The 26,025-nt window shown below is 36.1% G+C and overlaps 1 long non-coding RNA gene and 1 pseudogene across 1 annotated transcript; both read left to right on the top strand.

The window, feature by feature from the left end:
• The first annotated feature begins 460 nt into the window (after positions 1–460).
• LOC103885666 lies at positions 461–26,025 on the top strand. The gene is made up of 3 exons (XR_648904.4): positions 461–498; positions 3,591–3,592; positions 24,671–26,025. It is a non-coding gene; the product is annotated as an uncharacterized LOC103885666 (long non-coding RNA).
• LOC116276126 lies at positions 20,703–20,761 on the top strand (annotated as a pseudogene).

Below are 26,025 nucleotides of genomic sequence, written 5' to 3'. Positions count from 1 at the left end.
AGGGGAATCCCATCTTAGCAGTGTCTCAGCAGCATATTAGGGGTGTGGGGGACAAAATCAGGATATCTGGGATCTTGAAGTTTCATTTTAGATGGGTCTTTCAGTATGGGAGCTTGATTAGGATTGGGTGAGGGTCATGACAGCAGTTTAAGATTGAGCGTTACGACTTTGAAATGAGGGATTCTACAGTGTTGGGGCATAAACTGTGCTCTGATGCCTTCTGTTGATGAGTTGATGGTCTTCAAGGAAGTTCCCAGAATGAACAAAAATACTTGAAACTTTTTTTTTTTTTTTTTTTTTTTGATTCGAAGTCTCACTCTTTCCCAGGCTGCAGTGCAGTGGTGCGATCTTGGCTCACTGCAAGCTCCACCTCCCGGGTTCATGCCATTCTCCTGCCTCAGCCTCCTGAGCAGCTGGGACTACAGGCGCCCCCCATTGCGCCCGGCTAATTTTTTGTATTTTTAGTAGAGATGGGGTTTCACTGTGTTAGCCAGGATGGTTTCGATCTCCTGATCTCGTGATCCGCCCGCCTCGGCCTCCCAAAGTGCTGGGATTACAGGCATGAGCCACCATACCTGGCCAAATATTTGCAACTTTTATTTTCCTGGGCAAGAGTCTCAGAACATCTACACTTATATCAATGAAGTCAAAATAATAATAAAATCCCCAACGAAGACAGGAAGCCATGTGGGTAGATAATGTAAGTTGTGTCATTTCATGGGTCTGTGGATAAGCAGCTGTGCTTACGATTCTGGAGATCCACACTTAAAGGTATCAATGTGGAAAAATACTAAGAGGATTGTGGTCAGAGTTTGTTGTCAGCTACTGAGTGAGGAGCCAGGAACATACAGCTTTTACCAAGAAAATCTATACCATCCACACTGTGATAAGCCCACAAGACCAGATATGGGACTGTTAGCCAAATTACTTAATTTTATTATGTCTTTGATTGCTTTCTTGTCCTTATCTGGGATATCAAAGATGCCAGAGAGATGGCAGGGATGGAAATTCAACATTCTTCCCCCAAAACAACACATTTTTCCCTTATAAAATTATTCTGAACAGTTTCATGAACCTCTGAGTCAAGATGGGGCATTCTCTAACTTGCCTGCTATTTGCTGTACAATAGCATAGAGTCAGCTTCAGGCTTCCCGATCCTTTCGAAAAGCATGAATTGAAGAGGCTTAAAGAGAGAAGAAAGCAACCCAGAATTCCCCGTGTGGTTACAGTTTGCATTCTTGCCTCAAGGCCTGGTTTTTCTCCTTTTGGAATAAAGTTATCTGAAGACCTCTTTTTCTAAGCGAAGAAACTAATGGGTCAAAATGGACCCTGGGTGATGTCGGGGGCTAGAGTGAGGGCAGACGTTAGTTCGCCACTGAAATAAATTTCTGTCCGGTTTGCAGACAGTAGCCAGCAGACCTTTGTCGTCTCCATCCAATACCAGTCTTTCCAGATCTAGTCACTGATCTATTTAAAGCCAAAATATCCTTATGATATTGTCAAATAGTGTTGTAATTTTTTGTATCACTCATCAAGAATAGGTTAGTACCCGGCAATAAATTTCATAGTACTGATATCATTAATAGATCTCAGGTGAAAGAAAAGTCATGTGTCTTATAGGATCTGTGAAAGCCACCTCCAAATAGACACTCTGTTCTCTGGTTCTTCTTCATGTTCTGTTCCTCTGCAAGTTCATTTACAAAAGCTGACTTCCACAAAAAGTTCTCCAGTATTGTTTTGGAACCTTATTTTCTAACATATCATATACGAGTTGAGTCCCAGTTACTGATTCATTACAAGGAACTGGAAACGAGAAACTGAGTGGCTCATCAAGGAAAATATGTGCAGACCTAACGACAATGTGGTTATATGATTTAACCACTGCATACATAAATTATAACTAGGTATTGCACTCATACTGAGGAGTGATTTAATTGTAACTATGCCTTATAAGCAACATAATTAAATGTAGCTTTAAACCAGACAGGCAAGAAAATAAACAACAAAAGAATGCAGATTAAAACATGACAGTCTGTGGTATTGTCCTATGGGTCTTGAGTGGAAACTGTCTACATTTCCTGCAGTCATCTACTTGGACTAAAAATCCTGTGTAGCAGCCATCTCCTTCCAAAGACCATCTTTCTTCTAATGAATTCTCAGCTTGAGGTCTCCAGGTCTCAAGATTTCTCAGCTTGACATCTCCAGTAATGATTTAAGATGGTTTATGCCTCTTTGATTGGAAGACATCACTCTCAGTATCAACTCCCTGGAATGTTACCTCTGGATGAGTCGTTAACAGTATCTGATAGGGTCCCTTCCATCTGGGTTTGAGGGCTTGCTTTCTCAGCTCTCTCTCCTGGAGATGCCTGAGACCAAGTCTCTGAATTTAGATCATGTAAGGGTCATTTAGTATAGGAAAAGCTGCTTGCTTACCTCTTAGGGTAAGACTGGACAAATTGCTTGAGTTACCTGCAATATTTGGCTGTGATCACTTCCAATAATGTAGAGTCTAGAAGCAGAGGAGATATTCCTAAACTCGTGGGTTGGCCTGTTGCTAACTCAAAAGGGAAGATTTGATGAACCCCAGAGGTTGAGCTCATTGTCATTAAAGCAAACATTAGGCCATGTGAGTTTGAGAGTCTCTGATAGTTTTGCTAATTCAAGCTTAACATTTTTGTTTGTTCTTTCTATATTTCCTGAAGCTTAGAGTAATATGGACAGCAGCATTACTGTGTGGACTGGCAGAGCTGTACAAACCTCTTTATCATCTCAGTAAAATGGAGATAGTTTATACTTGTACTAGAGAGATAGTTTGGGAACACAAAACCATGTCAAATTTTGCTCTGGCAGAGCTGGAAATCTCCAAACAAGGCTTCAATCTGTCCTCCAAATAAGCGACCAATTACCATACATACTCAAAACCCACTCTAGAAGGTACTTACAAAATCTGTAAGTGTTCAAAGGGGCCCTGAGATTCTTGTTTATGCCCCATCTTTGCGTTTTTACCAAGATTATACTGGTAACAAGACACCACATGCACCCTCAATAATCTTAGTAAAATTTCTCCATCAATGTTGATTGAGTGCAGTAGCCAATTTTTCTTTGCTTTGGTAGATAATTGCATATTAAATTTTTGAAACTTCCCATTTAAGGGTCCTCTGGCACTACTAAGCATCTATCCTAGAATGTGAGATTTTCCTCTTGCAATTTACCTGCAGATTTATCTTAGTAACGTTTGCCAACTGTGGAACCAATTGTTGACATTCTATAAGAACCTGTTTGAACCTGTCAGAAGGTTTGATTATGAGGACCAGGATCTTAGTGAAGGTTCCATGCTGGGGCTTCCTGGTGTCCCCTTTTGCATTAGTGTTTATTTTTATAATAGCCACATCTTCAGCAACCTTTGGAATACTCAAAAGTTCTGTTATTTGCTGACCATATTTAGTAGAGGCTCCTGCTGAGATCGATAACCCTGCTTGTTCACAAACAAAACCAAGAACTACACACAAAGCATATCTGCCACCAGCACTCTCCTGTCTCACTGAAATGGACCAGATCTGTGAAGCGAAATGAGTCCTGTCATCTGGCAGATGTTCCCTCTGGTAGTGATTATATTATAAGGGTGAAGTATGTCACATCATATGCTATCTGATATTCTTTTTGTCTCAGTCTTAAAGTATAGCACATCAAAGAACAAGATGAAATATGGGTTTTTAAAAAGATTTCTAATAGATCTATTTAGGGCATAGTTTGTGAACAAAGATTAGATAGTACACAGTTTCTTAAGGTAATGGAAAAAGATAGTAGCGATTTTGAAAGTATTGCCATAAGTAATAAAGATGTGAGGTGCTAATGTGAAGTAATGTTTCATAGAAGTCTAAGCCTCTATGCTGAAAAATATGTGTTTTCAATATTGTATATTTTCAGTAAAGGTTATCCAGCATGAGGGACTATGAAACTTATAAGGAGAACCTAACCTGCACCAAGCCAGCGGCGGCTTCCAGTAATTTAGCTGCTGTGGCCATTGCCGCTGGGTGAAGATACAGACTTCAATGAGCTGACCCCTGAGGATTCCCATGAAATGCATTTAGAACATCAAGAGCTTGTGCCCAGCAGTCATATGCAAACTGGTAGAGAGTTCTATGAGAACTGGGTAGGCCTAAAGTGGGAGGTCATTGGATGGCTAATTTTAACTCACAAAAATCTCTTCGTGATTAGGTTCTTAGGGATCAGTTTTGGCTACCCATAATGTGGGTAAGTCAGAGAGATGGGCAATTTTGGAAAATTCAGGAATGTTCTGCAATAAGCATCCAAGGAAACCCAGGAATCCTCTTAATGATCTCTTAACTACTAGCCTGAAAAGTTTTGAATAGCTTGTAATCGGTCATAAAGGATTCATCTTTTTGGGATAAATCACATCATAGGTAATGAACTTAGACAAAATTCTAACTTCTCTTTGGAAATTGTATGACCTTTCTGAGCTAAACCAAAGTAGATAGGTAGAATAAGTCTTAGAGCTTGCTTTGTCTTGGGAACACAGTCACTGGTCATTCATACTATCTATTGATGAGAGTGGAGTCACAGAGAAATATAGGGTCCTTGAAATCCTTGTGAAAAGTAGGAAGGTATCTAAGTAAATCTAGGGGGTATAGTTCAAGTATACTGTTGATTTTGCCTAGGGGTGTACCAACAAGTACAGACTATTTTAATACAAAAGGACTATAACAAAAAAGTAGAACACAAATCTGCCACTGTAAGATATGCAGCCTCAAGGACTCATTGAAAATAAGATGGTATTTGGGTGGGGTACAATAAAGAAACAGAGAACGATTATTCTATTTATGGTTCTGAGGTCCTGAACAAATCTGCTATCTCTGCCACTAGATTTTTGAGCATGGGGGGTAAAGGAATTATAAGGGCCGGTACAAAGTTTTTAGCTATTATTTTAGGCCATTAGTCCTTTTTAACCTTTTGGTTTTAGAAGAAATTGTGCAAGTTGGGTAGCAGTTTAGGTGGATAAACCTGAGCCCTAACCCGGTTTATCCATAAGAATGTCAAGCACTTCCTTGAGATCTTCAATTTTGGCTTGATTTAGATTCAATAGTAGTTGTGAATCAATGTTCAGGTTATCTACGGCTTCTTTATGAGTTGGGGAGTCAGAGACTCAAGGTCTAGAAAATCCAGATAGCATTTAATTTACAATTCCACCCACACAGTAACTTTCTACCTATCAGGTGAGTGAATGTGATATTACAGAGAAAGAAAGAATGTAATTTAGTTAAAGTCCAAGGGTGACTGTAATGGGCTGGAACATGAGGAATATTTGATAATTATTGCAGAGACCTACCATGTGAGTAGTTTATTTTCAATGAAGAGGTTGTGTAATAGTGATAAAGTTTAAGGCTGATGATATTTAGCACCCGTATCAGTTAAAAAATTTTCAGAGTTGTCATTTAATATTTAGAGAAAGTTTTCTTTTTGACTTGAAAGATGAAAGGTTTGTGCTTGATACCCACTGGAAGTGCCTTGATTTATCACTTATTTCATGTTTTGCCCCTTTGATTCTGAGCTAATGCAAAACAAGTGTTTTCCAATTTCCTTACTGCTTACAGGTGTCTTTATCAAGAGACTTCCTTATTCTGGGTTTAATATCTGGGATAGGAGGATGTAATTTTATCTCTACTTTGATTTTTTTAAATAAAATCCTTTCAAAATGTTTAGTGAAGCGCTAGAGATCTGATAATGGGAATAATACTGCTCATTGTAGTTTTTTTTTTTTTTTTTACACATTAAATCCTGGTTTTTTGGCTTCAGTTCATTTCTACAAAATGAGTAAAGATGCGTATGGGCTCATATCTGCTCAAGGTCTACTGAGTCCTTCCTAAGGATATTAAAGAGCCTATCTTTGCTTTTTCCAGTGGACACATCCTTTCTTTGCTTGCAGGACTAGATTATAAAACAATCTATTTTCACAGGGAAGACTTTATGGGTAGCCTCCAAAAGACCTTGTCCAATGTCTTCAGTTTTTCTAAAATTCTTTTTTTCCTGTAAAATTTGAAACTCTTTGGTTTCCTGTGATCTTTTATGTCACCACTGAGACTGACCCATTTTGCCTTTTTCATGTACTTTTTTGCATCTGTGGTTATCACTAAAATACAAACTCCTTGGTATAGATCTGGGAGCCGTGGATTCTAACTTCCTAAAGACGTTTTATAATCCTCTGCAAGTTTTCCTCTGTTCTGCCTGTGCTTTGAAGAGCCTTTGACAGGGTCTCTCATCTCAGAGTTAAATGGCTTAAAATCAACCACAGATGTTTCCCTGTTGTGAGGGTAGTTTAACATGAAGAGGTCATTGAGCTTTGGGGTTTTCTGGCTGGCTGAACGAGAAGAAAAATTGTTCAGAGGGAGAGATGGGGGAGAGAAGAATAATAGGATAAAGTCTATTTGGTTTGAGTTATGATTTGTTGGTATCTAAAACAGAGAGTTTTTTTTTTTTTTTCTTTTGCCCTGGCTAAGAAATTTCATAAGAAAGCAATTTTGAATGTTTCTCAGATTAATTAAAAATGTAGATTATTGGATGTTTGGAATTTTGATCTATTTTTATTTTAATGCACTTCTTAAATAATTTTGTTCATATAAAAACTTCCCCCAAAGTGGCTGCTATAATTGTAAATCATCTCTGTTGAAATTATGCCATTTAAATAAGTATGTGAATGTGGGTTATATTATAAACATATGGAAAAAGAAGTCCAGAGGGTGTTTGGAAATAGAATGAGACTGGAAGCATACCCCTGAAAATGTGGTAAAACTCTGAAAAAAATGTTGCTTATGACCCCTTGGGTCTCTCAGTCTAATTTCCACATTGTCTAACTTTAGAACTGAAAGAATTTGCAGTTTCTTGGGGGGTATCTAAGATTTTAAGAGGGAATTATTCTTAGAACCAGTCTGATGGTCAAGACAAGATTGAGGAAAATTGTCATAGGTTTTGATAAGGACCTAGGGAAAAATTTCTCCAAAGGACAGCAGGCTGAGAAGGAATCTTACAAACTTCTCCATCCCTGGGGAATCTTACAAACTTCTCCATCCCTGGGGCTGTCTTGAGGGATGCTCTCACCTGGGTGTCTCTCACCCTCTTCCCTATAAACGTTCCTTATATATACACGTGACGTGGCAAAGACAAAAGCGAAGAGTAGCACCACTAGTAATAAGGCAGTTTCACCAAAAATAAATTTTTTTCAAGTCTGATCAAAGTGTTCCTGAAAAGAGTTCCTTACTCTTAGGAGACGAAATAATCTCGGTATACTGGGAGTGCAATGAAAGTATATTGGGGCTCAGTCCAATTTGATTTACTTAATACACTATTGCACTAAGAAATAGTCCTGACCAGGCAGCTATAAAGGATATCTGAGGAGGACACTGAATTAAGGTTCTGAATTAAGGTTCTTGTGCCTAGGCTGCAAAGAGGTCTCAATCTTTATGGATCTTGGTGAGATCTCCAAGAGTGTTCAATACTGAATTCCTAGAAATACAACCTGAAGAATATTTTGATAAGGCAAAGCTGAGTTTATTCTTAATGCGGTAAGAGAAAGCAATCCCCTGATAGATATTAATAACATTTTGGACAAGGAAGGACAATGTTAGAATATTTATGAGACTTTAAAGACTCATTTAAGATTGGTCTTTAAATGCCAGGGCTTGATGAGGATTTGGTAAGGATTGTGGGAAAAGAGTTTACTGTTGGTGGTCACAGCAAAGATTTGGAGGTGAGGGATTCAAAAGGTCTTAGAATATAAGCCATTGATGTTTTCTGTTGATGAGTTAATAAGAATTTATAAGCCATTGATGTTTTCTATTGATGAGTTAATAAGTTTCTGAGGAAGTTCTTGTAATAATAAACATTATTCACAACTTTTATTTTTCTGAGCAAGAATTTACTGGAATAGTAAAGTTATGCCAGTGAAAATAGTGGAAAATTTAAATTGGAGACAAGTAGTCATGAGAGTAGACATGATTTTGTTTCTCACAGTGTCAGTTAACAGTTCCCCTCTGTGCAAATCCTTCAATAGTTTACATGTTGTTTATGATAAACATCCGTAGAATGGCCCACAAAACTGGACCTGGTCAAGCCCACTTTCTGTCACCTCTTACCTCTTAGCTACTACTTGCTATTCTGGAACCACTGGGCCAGCTTCTGCACCAGATTCTGTCTTGGCCCCAAGCATTTTTCCACCATCTCTCTCTCTGCTTACTCTTCCGCCATCATCAGTTGTCAACTAGGCTAATCTGGTATACTTCTCTAAGTATCAGTATCACCGCAGCATTGCTCTTTACCCCTTTTCACTATTTTCAACACTGATCATGTAATATAAAATCTTATTTAATATTTTAAATGATTGTCCATCTCCTTGCACTAGAAGGTAAACATGCTGACTGTAGAGATTTTTGTCTGTGTCTTTTACTGCCCCAGTACCAATTCTCTGACTTTGAAGGAAATAAAAACTGACTTAAACCTGAAAAGAAAGAGCTAAATTGGCTTCCAATTCTTTGAAGTAAAACTTTACACTTCAAAAGAATTGCTCTGGCAAGGAAGAAACTGCAAGAGAAATTTCAACTTCTTGCTCTTCAAAGAGAAAGACAAAATTATATAAAATTTTGAGGAAGGGTGGCATTTAGGTTAAATTTATAATAAGCAGTATAGCTGGGTTAGGTGGAAGCAAATGGAGTTGGTCAGATGGGATTGATTTGATCAAAGCCAAGTAGAAATGATTGGAAGGATTAGAGAGCAGACCAGTTCAAGCAGTGCTTGCTGATGTGGACATTTAACTGAAAACTCATTTTGACCAATTTTGCAGCTTCCTGAGTATGGGGTGAGGATATCCTTTTCTTTAGGGGAGAATAGGATTTTCAGCTTCTTTTGTACATGTGATGATGCCTTTAAGCAAGGGTGATATTTTTCATTCTCATGACCAAAGTACAGACCATAAGTCTGAACCCAGAACACTATACATGGCAGTCTAGGTACTGTGTGTGCCTTTGTAGGTGATTGCAATTTTTTCTTTATTTAAAATTTTAAGAACACTTGAAGAGTAACCTTTTACCAATCATTTAAAAAATATTGATTAAATGATAAAATCCCTTAAAAACACAGCTAATGAAAAAGACACAAAAAGAAATATAAAATATAGCCTTAAAGACACTGAACCCATAATTAAAATATTCCCAAACAATAGTGCTCCATGCTGAAATGTTTCACTAGTAAATTTTTACAAATATTTAAGGGAAAAATATATAATTTTCATTTTCTCAGGGTAGCTGACTTCTAGTAACTAAACATGACAATGAACTGTAAAAAATGGAATTTACAGAACATGGCTACTAGGAATATAGATCCAAGTAGCCTAAACACAATAATAGTAAGTCAAATTATGTGAATTTTTTTTTTTTGAGACGGAGTCTCGCTCTGTTGCCCAGGTTGGAGTGCAGTGGTCTCTGCTCACTACAACCTCCACCTCCCAGGTTCAAGTGATCCTCCTGCCTCAGCCCTGCTAGTAGCTGGGATTACAGGCACGCACCACCATGCCTGTTTAATTTTTGTATTTTTAGTAGAGATGGGATTTTGCCATGTTGGCCAGCCTGGTCTTGAACTCCCGACCTCAGGTGATGCACCTGCCTCAGCCTCCCAAAGTGCTGGGATTATAGACATGAACCACCGCACCCAGCCAAAATATATTTTTTAAAAGGTCACTGCATTACAGTCATTTGAGGTTTACTTGAGAAATGAAGGTTTTTGTTTTTAAACATTCAAAAAAGCATTCAGCACTTCTGGTTTCAGCTCTGATATGTGAAGAACTTGTATGTTATAATTACTGTCCTTAAGATAAAGCAGAACAAACTGAAAAAAAAAAAAATCAGTTATTTAATTGAACCCATCAGAGAACTGAGGCGTCAGGGAAAGTTGCCACCCCAAAATCTGGGGACACCGATTGATACGCAGCTGAAATTTGCTGGAACAGAAACCACTGGGGCCACAAATTGATAGGAACATTTAAATAGCAATTTAGATGAATAGCTGGGCTGAATGTGGGCTAGAGTGAAAGGAAGAAACTCCTGGGGACCCCCACATTTTTGTGGGTTCTACCTCCAGGAACCTCAACAATTTCTCATGGTAAAGGTTTAAGAAAGATCCCCTCCTGCTTCAGAAAGGGGGAGAAGAGTAATCATTGTGAAATACACCCAGAGCGTTCTTCATAACAAAGACTCAACCTCCAGGGGAAATATTTTACCTGAGCCGTATCTCCTAAAGGGATAAGGAGAAGGGCATTCCTTTCATTCCAGCTTTCTCTAGCTTTCCTGTTTTACCAATCAGGAAATAGAAAACCCACAATTGTCAGTAGAGGTCAGTGCTTCAAGGAAATAGATTGGAAACACAAGAACCAGAAAGAAGAGTAGAGAGGTCAGGCGGAGCTGAGGGAGAGGTTCTGCCACTGAAGGAATATTTGTGATGGTTATAACACCAAGACACAGGCACACAGAGACTTACTCAAAAGATTATAGAACACTCTCCCCTACGTCTTACCACCCCACCAGCAGTGTTCAGTGTATCGTGGATTACAGTTGAAAGAGAACACCAGTTCTCTCAGAGGAGTACTTAGGGAAGTCCAAAGTCAAGAGCAGAAACCAAAGACACTAGAGGGATTTGGCATTTCTGGTGCCTCTAGTAACAGCAAACATTAAACAAAGCCCAATTCCTCATCAGATTACTGTAAATAGCAGTCTAAAGCCCCATTTACCTCGGTACTTGCTACCAGATACAATTCACCAAAAAATTACAATGCATATCCTATGACAAGAAAAAACAGTCAGAAGAGAGAAAGCAATGAGCAGAACCAGATTCAGAACAAAGACGTTGGAATTAACAATAGGGATTTAAAATAACTATGATTAATATGTTAAGGACTCAGACACATGCAAAAATAGATTATATAAGCAAATGGAAACTCAAAAGAACCAAGAGGAAATGCTGGAAATAAAAAACACTATAACATAAATGAAGAATGCCGTCAACAGGCTTATAAGTAGATTCAGCACAGCCAAGGAAAGATTCAGTGATCTTGAAGATAGGTCAATAGAAATTTTACAAACTAAAATGCAAATGCAGAAAAAGGAAAGAATGAAGAAAATGCGACAGAACATCCAAGAACTGCGGAGCAACTTTTAAAGGTGCAACGTAGCTGTAATTGGGATACTAACAGAATGGAGTATAGAGCATAATATATGTTTGAAGTAAAAATGGCCAAGAACTTTTCAAAATTAATAACAGACACCAAACCACAGGCCCAGAAAGCTCAGAGAACACAAAAGAATAAAAATGCAAAAACAAAACAAAAAAAACCAAAAACAATAAAACCTACAAATATCATATTCAACCTGCAGAAAGACAAACACAGAAAAAAATATCTTTAAAGAAGGTAGATAAAACATCCTGGTCTTCTCATCAGGGGAAAAAAATCCTAAAGTAATAATGTGGTAGTCAATTATGGCATATGGATATGTGGAGAGAATGGCAGCAATGCCACCAGAGATAGGAAAAAAGTGGAAATCCTCTAAGGCACCTGCACTAAGCATGGAGTGGCATGGTGTAATTTGAAGGTGGGTTTAGATTAGTTAAAAATGTACATTGTAGCCAGGGTGACATAGCAAAACCCTGTCTCAAGTAAGAATACAAAAATTAGCCAGGTGTGGTGGCACACATCTGTAGCTCCAGCTACTTGGGAGGCTGAGGTGGGAGAGTTGCTTGAGCCCGGGAGGCAGAGGTTGCAGTGAGCCGAGATCGCACCCCTGCACTCCAGCCTGGGTGATACAGCAAGACCCTGTCTCAAAACAAACAAAAATGTATATTGTAAGTTCTAGCGCAACCAGTTAAGGAAAGATAATTGATATGCTAAGAAAGGAGATAAAATGGAATCATGTAACATGATCAAGTAAAAGTAGAGAACACAGTAAAATAGAGGTCTTAAAGAAGTAGTAATGCAATGACTAGAAAGCAGTTGCAAACATGGAATATATTGATCCAACTGTATAAATAATCACTTCGGATGTGAATCATCTACAATGAAAAACAAACTGTCAGAATGGACTAAGACCAGACCCAACTAAATGGCTACAAGAAACCTACTTTAAAGATTTGAAAATAATAGTAATAAAAATATTAAAGATTTGGATACTCTAAAAGTAAAGGGAGGGAGAAAGATATACCATGCTTACAGTAATCAAAAAACAGTCGGAGTAGCTATATTGATTTTCAGACATAGCAGAATTCAGAACAAGGAAGGTTACCAGGCATGAAAATTGGCAATACATAGTGAGAAAGGGCCAGTTCTACAAGAATATCTAAACGTGTATGCACCTATTAACAGTGTCGAGATATACATGAGGTAAAAGTTGATAAAACTGAAAAAAGAAATAGATAAATCCACTATTATAGTCAGAGGTTTCAACATCCCTCTGGCATAGACATAAATAAGAATATTGATAACCTGAACAGCATTATCAATTAACTTGTTTGATGCTTACAGAGTACTCCAACAACAGAAGAATATACATGAATATACATTGTTCTGAAGCTTACATGAAATACTCATGAAAACAGATCATACTATGTGCCATAAAACAAATTTAAAACATTATAAATCCTACTAAATACTCGGGTCACAGTGTAATAAAACTAGAAACCAATAAAGACATAGCTGGGAAATCTCCAAATATTTGGAAACTAAAAAACACACTTCTATATAATAGACACATCAAAGAACAAGTCATTGGAGAAAATAAAAATTATTTTCAACTAATTCCAACTGGACAATACTGGTTACAATTGTGGGATGCAGCTAAAGCAGTGCTTGCAAGGAAATTTTTAGCATTAAATACATATATTAAGAAGAAAAAGATCAATAATCAATCTGAGCTTCTACCTTAGAAAAATACAGAACAGTTTGAACCTTAAGCAAACAGAAGAAAAGAAATAATAAAAGAATAAAAATCAATGAAATTTAAAACAGGAAAACAGTATGGAAAACCAAGAAAACCAAAAGTTGATTTGTTTAAAAGATCAGTAACATTGCTAAACTTCTAGTCAGGCTAAGCAAAGAAAAGAAAAAAGACAAATGACCAATATCAGGAGTAAAAGAGGGGGACATCAATATTGATCCCATGGACATGAAAAGGATAACAGAATACTAAGAACAACTCCATGCCCCCAAATTTGATAACTTAAATGAAATGGACCAATACTTTGAAAATATAAACTGCCACAACCCCCAAAAGGAAAAATAGGTAACCTGAATAGCAATATATCTATTATTGAAATTGAATTAATAATTAATAACCTTCCCCCAAAATAGCACCATACCCAGAGAGTTTTACTAGTGATTTTTACAAAACATTTAAGGAAGATACAATACCAGTTCTTCACCATTACTTCCAGAAAATAGAAACAGAGGGAAGACTTCCCAACTCATTACATCAAACCATCATTACCCTAACATAATAACCAGATAAAAACATTACAAGAAAGAAAAACTACAGACCAATATCTCTCATGAATATTGACATAAAATTCCTTGACAAAATATTATCAAATTCAATTCAACAATGTATAGAAAAATTAGTATCATTATGTACATTATGGGATTTATTCCAGGTATGCAAGGCTGTTTCAACATTCAAAATTCAGCCAATGTAATATACCATATCAATAGCCTACAGAAGAAAAATTTTATTATTATATCAGTAGATACAGTAAAAGCATTTCACAAAATTAAATATTCATGATTTTTAAAATCTCAGCAATCTAGGAATACAAGGAAACTTCCTCGACTTGATGAAAAAATTCTGCAAAAAGCCCCACAGCTAATATCATACTTAAATGTAAGAGACTGTATGTTAATTTCGGGAACAAGGCGAGGATGGCCTCCAATTCTATGCAACATCATACTGGAAGGCTTAGCTAGTGCAACAAGATAAGAAAAGGGAATGAGGCATACAGTTTGTGATGGACGAAATAGAACTGTCTTTACTCAAGGATGACATGGAGAAAATCCCAAAGAATCCACAAAAGAAAAGACTGGAGCTAACAAGTGAGGATAGCAAAGTTAAAGGATATAAGGTTAATATACAAAGACCAATTGCTTACCTATAAACCAGTAATAGTCTATTGAAACTAGAAAAAAACTATAATAGCACCATAATAAAAGCAAATAAAACCCTTACGTATAAACCTAAAAAAAAAGAGGTTCAGGATCTATATGTCTGTATGTAGAAAACTAAAAAACTTTGAGAAAAGAAATCAAAGAAGATAAAAATGAACAGATATATTCTGTATCCATAGATGGTAGACTCAATATTATAAAAATGTCAGTTCTTCCTAACTTTATAGACTCAATGCAATTCTATTCAAAATCCCAGCAGGCTGTTTTGTAGATACTGACAAAGAATAACCAACACAATATTGAAGAAGCACAAAGACGGAGGAGTCATACTACCTGATTTTAAGACTTGTACCAGAAGCTGCAGTAATCAAGACTTTGTGGTACTGGCAAAAGAACAGATACAGATACAGAAGTTAATAGTACAGAATAGAGAGCTCAGAAATAGACACAAACAAATATAATTAGCTGACCTGTGTCAGGGAACAAAGACAATCCGATGCATAAAAGAATAGTCTTTTCAATTAATGGTGCTGCAACAAGGGGATGTCTATATGCAAAAACAGTGAACCTAGACATAGGTTTTAAAATGTTTCACAAAAATTAACTCAAAATAGATCATAGAACTAAATATGAAATACAAAACGTTAATAATTCTAAAAGAAAACAAGAGAAAATGTATGTGATCTTGGGTTTTGTGATGGGGAACACCAAAGACACAGACCATGAAGGCAAAAAAATGGTAAGCTTTTAAAATATAAGTTCTGTTTGGAAAAAGGCACTTAAATTAATTAAAAGATAAACCACAGATTGGGGGGAAATATTTTCAAAACACGTATCTAATAAAGGTATTCCAGTCAACTATATTGAGAACTCTTAAAACTCAGCAATAAGAAAACGGATGACCCAATTAAAAAATAGGCAAAAGATCTGAACAGACACCACACCAAAAAACAAACAAAAAATACAAATGATAAATACACTTATGTAAAGATGCTTAACATTTTCTGTCACTGGAGATAAAAAGTAATAAAATACCACTACACATGTACTCATGTACATGTACACATGCACTACACACAGTACACATGACACATATTCACATAGAATGGCTAAAATTCATCCAAAGCCTGATCATGCCAACTTCTGTTGAAAAGTCAAGCAACATTCATTGGTGGTGGGAATGCAAAATAGCACAGCCACTTTCGAAGACAGTTTGGCAGTTTCTTAGAAAGCTAAACATAGTCCTGCCATATATCTAGCCACTATGCTCCTTGGTATTTACCCAACTAATCTGAAAACTTATGTCCACATAAATGCCGGCACATGAGTATTACAGCTTTATTCATAATGAACAAAACTTGAAATTAACTAAAATATTATTCAATAGGTGGATGGATAAACAAACTGTGATACATTCATACAATAGAATACTATTAAGCAATAAAAAGGATTAACCCATGAAGCCACACAAAAACATGGATAAATCATAAATGCATATTGCTAAGTAAACAAAACCAATCTGAAAAGAATACATACAATATTCTTCATTTTTGTAACATTCTGGGCAAGGCAAAATTATAGATATCAATGGTCGGCAGGGTTCAGGCAAAGGGGCAGGGATGTAATAGGTAAATCATAGCAAATCTATTCAGTATGGAACTGTAATAGTGTAAATATGATACTGTGCATTTGTCAAAGCACAGTGAACTTTAAAACACAAATGAACCTTAATGTACACAAATTTTAAAAAATCATTTAGGAGTTTGGGGGATCCAAGATGGAATATAGTATCTGACAAAAGAATCCAGCTGTTTTACAAATGTATTAAACAAGCTTATGAATAAGGTTGGGGAGGAAAGATAATGATTTAAGTAACTTTGAAAATGAGTGGAATCTGTAAGACTAGAGGCAAAGTGACTGTACATGAGTACTGCACTCTTATTTGATAAAGTTTTCTGTAGGTGTATGAGTTAGAAATTCTAAATCATAATACATACATATATTGGAATTGAACAAGTAAATGGTTGGCAGATGGTATACATTTTCTTATTGTTGGAATGAAAGGTTACAGGCAAGAAGAAAAGAATGATTTGTGTTGTAATGTATTAGAGTTGGAAACAGTGTAAACTTATGTTTAGTTTAATATACAGACAGATGGCTACACATAGAAATATAGATGCATGTATTTACATAGTTATTGTACACCCCCATTTGTCAACTGAAAATGCCTAGAAGCAATGACACTCTAGTAACAATGGGCACACCTAGAACCCAGCCCTTAGTTTCTAATACCATTCTCCAATAGAACAAATCAGGGATCCTTGTAGAAATGACTGATAATAGGACTGGGTAGGAAATGTACAAGATGAGCCTGGAGCATCTTATGGTCCCCAAGAGTAAGGAAGTACTAAAAGAATAACCTCACATTGGTGAAAATATGTCAAAGGGACTCAGGAACCAACCAAAAGAGCTTCCAGTGGTCAAATCTGGAACAAATTTTTAAAAATAAATAGCATAATGTTAGATTACAACCCAAAGTATAAAATATCCATGAATCCATATTGATGTAAATAATCAAATGAATAAATAAATTGGGGAGAACATAGATCTTTTGTGCAGCATAATTTCATATAGTTTTTATAAATTTGCCCTTAAGGAGGTTGAACTCCTTACTTGTCAAGTGCGGGAAGAAAGTTACTAGGCACAGTGGTGACTTTCTTTCAAAGAGTACAGGGTGGAAATGGGGGACAGAAGGGAAGAGTAACTGTGCGGGGAAGAAATCCGGCAAGCACTGTCTCTGCATGTTAATCAAGGTTACCATCAGTAGTGATAAATCATGTTGATAGTATATACCTTTGATATGATGTGATAAGAATTGCACTTTACCTCTACAGTCTTCCTTCCAAAAACCCGTAAGATCAGTATCATCATGAGAAAAATCATCAAACAAATCCCACTTGAGATATACTCTACAAAATACTTGACTAGTTTTGCTCAAAACTATGAAGGTCATCAAAAAGGAAAGCTAGAGAAAGTGTGACAGCCAAGAAGACCCTAAATAGACAAGACAAATAAATGGAATATGGCATCCTTTATGGGATCCTAGAAGAGTAATAGTACATGATGTAAAACTATGGAAATCAGAATAAAATGGTCTTTAGTTAATAATAATCTATCGATATTGGTTCATTGAGTGTGACAAACGTGCCATATTAATACAAGATGTTAACAGGAGGGGAAACTGGGTATAGGGTATTTGGGAACTCTGTTTCAGCTTCACTTTTTAAAAAATCTTAAACTATTACAAAATGTTTACTTCAAAAATGAATTAAAAATTACTCAATGTAATTCACTGTGGTAACATAAGAGAGAAGAAAGTTACATGATCATATCAAAAGAGAAAAAGCATTTGATAATATATAAAAACTATTCTTTATAAGTCTCTTTATTGGAACTAGGAATTTATGGGAACTAAAAATTGAAAAAAAATTTAATGAGATAAAGGGTATTTAAAAAATAAATTAATTATAAAATTATTGACAGTGGAGATAGAAAAAGCTTTTTTATGAGATTGGGAATAAAAGTGATTTTTTTTTCTCATCATTTCTATTCATTACTATACTGGATGTCCTAACTAGGGGAGTACAGTCATAGAATAAGGATTGGAAATGGAAAGGTATACATTTCATTATTTACAGACAAGAAACAAGTCTGAACGTGATCAATTAAAAGTAGGAAGTTAATTGAGCAAGATTGCTGGGTTAAAAAGCAGATAACTAAAATGTATTTCTATGTAAAATGACAAATGAAAAATGAAGTTTTTAAAAGATAACATTTTGGGGAACATCAGAAACATCAATACTATAGGAAAAAAATCACACAAAATATTATGAAACATTATGGAAAGGAAGCAAATAATACCTTACAAATGGAGGGATATAATATATTCAGAGTGGCAAATTCAATGACATATACTATTCATGTTAATTCTCCCCCAGATTCACTCAAGGATCCCAGTGCAAGAGCATTCTAAATCTGAATGCCATTTTTTTAAATGTTCAATCTAATTTCAAGAATTATATATGATACAAAGAGTCAAGAAGAGCCAAGATAGTCTTGATGAAGATGGACAATTTTGCATGAGTTACAGGGCCAAAATTTAAGGCCTACTATCACAAGGTTACAGTTACCAACAAAGACAGAAAACTAGCCTAATGGAAAAAAATAAGAGACTCCACAAGCAGATGAACAGATATATGATTACTTGATTTATGATAAAAGTGCCACTCCTGCATGATGAGGAAAGAATGGTTTGTTCAATAGTGCTGGATATCAATACGTAAAAAAAGTGAAGTCCTTTTCAAACCATACAAATAAATCATTTCTAGGTGTAATGTTGGTCTATTCATGAAAGACAAAACAGTAAAGCTTCTTGAGCATAACGTAACATAGGAGAATGTCGTCATAATATGGGGGAAAGTGAAAAATACCAATACCACTAAGCACAAAGGAAAACATTGATGAATTAGTTTTGCATCCAAATTAAAACTTTTATTTCTCAAAGTATGTAATCAATGAAGAAGCATCATATAAAAGATACAACATTTACATGTCAAAAAGTTAGAAAACACTTAAATGGGTACTTCACAAAAGAGGATATCTAAATGGCCAATAAGCTTATAAAAAGGTATTCAAGATTGTTAGCCATGAGAAAAATATTCAGACAACAGTCAGATAAACATCTTCCAGTATATCTAGACAGTCCCCAATTTACAATAGTTTGATTTACAATTTTTCCACTTTGTGATGTTGTGAAAGTGATATGTATTCAGTAGAAATCATACCTTGGATTTTGATTTTTCATTTCCCGCTCTAGCCACTGGCTGTATGACACTCTAGTGAGGCTAGGCAGCAGCAGCGAGCCATAGCTCCTAGCAATCATGCAGTTATGAAGGTAAACACCAATACTTCATCGTGTACTGTGTTGCCATCAGTTTGACCCACTGTAGGCTAATGTAAGTGTTCTGAGCACATTTAAGGTAGGCTAGGCAAAGCTATGATGTTCAGTACATTGGGTGTACTAAAAGCATTTTTGATTTACAGTGTTTTTAACATAGTGGGTTTATTAGGAGGTAACTCCTTCATAAATCAAGGATTATCTGTATAAAATTTAAAAGTCTATGTGTTTTTAGAATTCTCTTAGTATTCACTAAAGTTGAATGGAGGCAACATACTCTCAGGCCAAAATATGTATATATTAGATATGGTGCCATATCTAGTAGCAAAAATTGAAAACAAAGTGCCCATGAGGAGTTGAACGATAAGTAAACCTTAAAATATGCACATACTCTCTCAAGGAACACAGGTACTATTGTGACTAATTCTTCTCCATGTGCGATCCACATAGATGATAAGATCCTCATGAGAAGAACTTAATTTTATACTTGAGCTTTCCTTTGATTGAAAGATGAGAACTCTTGTGATTATTGGTATCATCTCTATGATGTCATATTATGTAGATTCACATAGTCTTAGCGCCATTAAAATAGAAATTCTATTTGTGGGCTTCAGATAATCAGTCCCCTGTAGGAAACTTATTTTCATCCATCTGTTTCCTTCCAACGGAGCAATCCTTATTTTATGTTAACCTGATTTTAGTGGTTCATTGTCATAATTTTTAGAAATTACACCTCATTTTTTTCCTGTGATTTTACTATATTGAAGTAAATCCGGTTGGCATGATATACAATATTACATGAATGAAATTTGCCTTTGGTAACTGAGAAAGTTCAAATAGACCTTGGTTCTAGGGAAGACTTGTTTCTAAGGAATTTAGATTCATTCTTTCAGACAATATGAATATCATTATGGGGTCTTGTTCATGAGTTATGTATGTGAAGGGATTCTTGTAAGATTTTCACCTTTTACCTGAGCTTGCCTTGACTGAAAGTTGAAACAATTTTGTGATTCATCGGTATAATTTCTACAGTGCAATATTTATTTGGATCTAAGCATGCAAGTAGACAAATTCATCCCTATTATAGTATTTCAGGTTTGCAGTGCGTTATGACATTTGTAGATCATTGATGGACAATGAATATTCAAGGAACCTGGCAGTTGTACCCAGGGGATTGAGATCCAGATACTTGTTTGTTTGCCCATAGATATAAAATTCAATAAAATTAGGAGCTTCCTGATATCTAGTTTACTTTTTTAGGAATAACACCCATGAGATACAGTTCTCATCTACTGCCCTAGTCCTGTCCTTAGATAAATAACACCAGAGGAAGAAGGCCCTCTGGCCTCTTACATCAGGAACACATGAAAAGCCACGCTGAATCTGTATGAACTCCAATGGACTTTCACAGAAGGGTTTAAGGATACCAACCCTGGTTATAATTTTTAGGACCAAATATATATATATAAAAACATGTAAAATATATATATTATATATTATATATATTTAAATATATATATATATGGAGTGCCATGGTTTGGGTCTTAAGGAGGTTTGATGACATAAAAATTATGCTCATAAGTATTATGCTGAGACCCATTCTTGGGAGGAGATGTGGGGGTGTCCTAGGCTATGCAAAACATAGCTATGGAAACAGAAGTTATTAAGAGAAAGAACAAGCAGTCTGAGAATTTAGATAAAAGACTAATAGAATAAAAGCATCAGATTCGTGAATGTTGTCCTAGTAATTTGGAATAAAAGTAATAAAAAATGGAGTCACACTACTAAATGGCAAAAATAGGGACTTGAAGAACTTAATTTTATACCTGAGCTTTGCTTTGATTGAAAGTTGAGAAGTCTCGTGATTTGTTGGTATCAACTTATTTTTCATCTCAACATGAAGAATATCAGCTCTAGCCTTTTGGAATTTCAGCAACTCAGATGCTTGTTAGAACTTATCCAGGACTGCTTGGAGGACCCAAAATACTCATAATCCATGTGCCTTTTTTTCCAGCCAAAATTAGCTATCTTAAGAGTTATTTTTCAGTGCTCTGAGGATATCCACAAATATATCCCAAGGCACTCTGCAGATGTTTTCAATCTATGGCCCTGCACACTGGGGATGCACACTGGATTGTTGAATGGAGTGTTGCCTCCATTTGACTTTGATTGACTAATGGGACAGACACAATAAAGACCACATGAGAGCCCCCTCATGAAGGAGGGCTACAAACTTGGAGTCCAATTCTCCACCTCCCCTGACAGGTAGGCTGTTCAGTGCCTTGGGAATCCAACATGAAGGACTGCTTATAGCAGTCCTTGAAAACTTTCACAGAATGTGAACTGGGAGAAGCTAAATGCTGTACTCACAAGCTGGGTGACTTCTCCATTGATTTTTACCATAGTTCACTGAAACATTTTCTAAACTAACAGGTATAAATTCACGGATAGATTAGAATAGATCCTTGGTCCTCTCCATTTTTCTGGCACTTTTGTTGCCAGGAATTCAAATACAACTGAGAGTAAAAGTGGGTAGCTAGCAAGAACAGATAATTTCTCAAATATTGGTAGCAGTAACCCAACTTTGAGAAAACATGGAGAAAGAAAAGGAGAAAAAAAAAAACCCTTAAGACTGCAGTGTTAGCTGCCCAGTTACAATTATTCACAAAGTAACAAACGCTTATTTGGGCCACCAGTAAATAAGAGGGCACAAGCTAATGGGAAGTTAATCCATCACTCTTGTAAAAAGTCAACACATTAGAAAAAGGAATCTTGGATGAGATTGAGAAAGATGCAAGGGATAAAACCTGACAAGCTTTACAACCTCCTTGAGGAGGTCTTCCCTACTCTATAAAATCAGAAAATAATTGGCAAATGGAGCAAAGCATGGGCAAAATTGATATAATGAGGAAACAGAGCTGGGAATAGGATAAACTTATGTGTCTGTTTCCTTTTCCCATCTTTTAATCTTTTTCTACCCTTTCTTCTGGATACTGGAGTAATGTATTCCGCAATTTCTACAGACCTTTTCTGTTTTATCCTAAAGTAGGAAAACATCCAAGATATAAGTATTTCTGGACTATCTCCTACCTATTCTTTCTCCTCTGAGGTTTTCATGCAAATAGGCCTTCTCTAAGGAAAATATGCCTCGTCTCCTAATATTCCCAGTAATCTTTTAGGAAAGGGCCTGCTGTATAAACCAAGGGCTATGATCTTCTGTACTCTGAAGAGAGTGCTTTTGGAGCTTCTGGGATGCAAGGTATCTGCATTGCTAAGTATGGGCTTTCTGAAACAAAAGATGGCTGTGGGAGAGTGGGAGTCTCACTCAGTGCTGGAGAAGCACCCCCAAGTTACAGAAAATAAACCCATATCTATGAGTCCTAGGAAAAAATGATAATGAGTTAATAAAAGAGATCAATACCATTGTTGTTAACTTACAAAAGAGAAAAACCTTGGCCATGTATAGAACATTTTCTCTGTTTTTACCTCAAATACAATGTAATTAGGAAATTTAATAAAATATGGCGTAGGGGAAAAAGACACATTCACTTCATAATGCTTCCATATTGCCTGTGAGAAAGTTAGGAAAACTTGACAGGGAAGGTCAAACTGTTTATAGATTTACGCGTGATCTTAGAGAAACAAGTTGTGATTCCTCTGGCACTTGTAATTCCCAATCTTGCTACTATCTTAATATCTGTTCCTGAGTTATCTAAGTATTTTTCTGTCATGGATTTATGTTCAATGTTTTGTTCTCCACGTTTAGCTGGGGGGTTGAGGTTCCTGTTTGAGTTTACCTGTGGAGCGGGAGGCTTTCAGTATTTGTGGCAGTGGATCTTCCTGGAATTCAGAGAGTCACCTACTGTATTCTCTGGGCATTTATAAGAAAATGTAAAGAGTTTTCCTCACATTAGGATTCCATGCTAATTATTATTGATAGCTGCTAATACCTTACATGCTAGTAAAGAAGACGTTTTAGCTTTACTAAATTTCTTAGACTCCCAGGACAGAAAACCTTGCTAGCTAAGTTGCAATATTATCAAACTGAAGTAAAATATTTGGAATCTGTGTTCTTGGCAGATGGAAGGTGGTTGCATCCTGAAGTCAGCCTAATATACAAATGAAACAACATACTAAAAAAAAACACTTCACTGATTTTGAGGATTAATTGTGGATCTCTGCCTTTTATGAAAAGGCTAAGCCTCTCGCTGAGATGTTACATGAAACTTCACTAGAACTTTTTACTGAAGTCAAAATAAGGCCGAAGAAGTCTTTTATGCCCTTAAAATAGCGGCTATTTCTTCACTTGTATTACTTTTTTAACCTGTTAAAAAAGCAGTTCTACCTTTTCTGTCTTGAGATTAAGGGTTACTCCAAAATTAGGCCTTGATTATAGGCACATTGCTTACTTTCCTGGGTTCTGGTATTTTGTTTCTCTGGAAATGCCATGATGTTTACAAGGCAGAGTGGCAACCACTCCCCTGATTGAAAAGGCTCATTCAGTCCTTGACTCTGGGAAATTTAACTTACTTACAGGTACTTCATGTCGTTAGTGCTATTTTACAAGTTCATAAGACACAGTACTCATCAGTGTGCTGTCAAACGAGCTAAGAACAAGTCTTACTGTCTAATCCTAATGCTGTTCTAGGCAGGTGTAACCTTTTGACAGCTACTCTGTGGCCAGATCTTGACAGAATAAGTTGAACATGACTGTCTCAGAGTCATTGAGGATGACATTGGAGCATGATCTGATTTATCTAATATTCCTATTCCCAATGCTGACTGAATATTCATCAATATATTCTGTGTGAAAGACCCACAAGGGAATATAAAAGCATCTTCTATGGTAATCAACCCTCATGAAGCTTAGAGGCTTCTGTTTTTCAAAACATAAAATCAGCCCAAGTGGCAGAATTGTAGTTATTATACCAGCTGTTAAATTAGCCACCAGTTGTAAAGCATATACCTATACTGATATTAACTATATGTCTGTGGTCTATTATGTGACTAGCCAACTTTGGAAGAATAGATGCTCATATCAATAGGAACTAAAATGTTACATGAGAAACTAATTTCTGATTTAATAGAGTCATTCAAACTTCTCTAACAGATTTATGTAATTGATTGTAAAGCTCACACTGGAAAACAAGATTAACTCTTTAAAAAGAAATTAATTTGCAGACCTAGCTGGAAAGGGCTTCTAAGGCTTAAACTGGGGAAATCAAACCCCTATCACTTCTATCAAAAACCTCCTATTCATAATTTCAGAAATAGCCAACTCTCTAAGAATTAGAAAATTAGGAATGAAGGAGAACTAAGATGAACACCATAGGAAAATGAGAATTACATAATGAAATCTTTCCTTTATTCCAATTGTTATATGATCAAGTGGCTTTTTCATACCACTAACAAGTTCATTCAAGAAAAAGGAATATACTGACAACTTGAAATCTCTGTAATAAGATCATGTAATTCAGGAAATAATATGAAGATATGCTCTTTGTCAGAAAAATTCTTTACTTACCTAAGATAAGTCAAGAAAGCCAAAAGCCTGCTGAGGCCAATGATACCTAGGATCTCCTGGCACAAGAACTTCATAGAACTTCCACCTTTAGAAGATATTCAGTATTCTTACCAGTGTTGTGTATTGGTGTCTGGATAGGCTAAAGCAGATGCTCAAACAGTGATCAAGCTCTTACTGAATCATATCATCTCAGCCACTGAAATTCCTGAATATCTGGAATCCAGTAGGGGAAGTCATTCTATGTCTATGGGAAATTGGGAGCTTTGTAATGCTCTACAAATACCAATAACTTACCTACCTGTTATCCCCAGTCTTCTGAACAAGTGGAATGAATGAACCACATGCCCTAAAGAATTATTTAGCTAAAGTAGGTAAAACTTTACCATCCGTTTCATTTAAAATAAGATTATATCCCTCTAGCAAGCACAACATTTCTCCCTTTGAGTTTGGAAGGTCTACGAATCTTGGGCTTAAGCCTAACCCATTCTCTGATACAATGGAAAACCCTCATGACCATACATGATACTTAAAGAGTTTGTGGGTTTCCCTGGGGCTCACCTTGCCAACATGTGGCCAGATGCTGAAAAAGCCCCCCGGGAATGTGTCACTGATATTGAACAGGAGGCTCAGTCTATATCAAAGTGTTCTGATGACAGACTATGACCACTGGACAGAACCCTATCAAGTGTGGTTGAGAATTCATAATGCTATCAAGATGAAGGAGAAACCCAAGTGGATACATGCTTCACCTGTGAGACCAATATCCACCATTGAATGGGCCTTAAGGATAAATTCTCTAGATAGTAACCTTGAATAATATGGAAGCAGAAGAGAAAAACTTATCTGACAGCAGGAGAGATAGACTGTTTCGTTATCAATACTTTCTTCTTAATTATTTTGAGCAGTACAATTTTGATGCTTAGTTTGTATCAATTGAACATAAAGCTTATTATTAGTCTTTCTTTTAAAAATTAGTATCTCAACCTCAAGGAATTTTGTGGTAATTAAAAATTGTCCTGAATATAAGATGAGGACTCAATAAACCCCTTTCTTTGTCATAATACTTCAAACTCACCAACAGAATGATTTAAATTTAGAAGAAATGAAAAATTTCAAATCTTCCCACTGATTAGACAATATCACTGAAAAAAAATCTTAAATATCACCACCCTTTGTGTTATTGAAGACACTGACGAGAAGAAATTTTTAACTAATTAAATTGAACATAATTATATTCAAATTGAAAGTCCATGAAGGTTATCACAAAACTCCAACAACTCTGTATCTTTTGTTTGTTTGTTTGTTTGTTTGTTTTTGAGCAGAGTTTCACTCTTGTTG

This window comes from Papio anubis, chromosome 7 (assembly GCF_008728515.1).
Source record: "Papio anubis isolate 15944 chromosome 7, Panubis1.0, whole genome shotgun sequence".
NCBI classification, from domain to species: Eukaryota; Metazoa; Chordata; class Mammalia; order Primates; family Cercopithecidae; genus Papio; species Papio anubis.
Note: the sequence above shows the minus strand (reverse complement) of the source record. Positions and strands in the feature narration are given on the sequence as shown.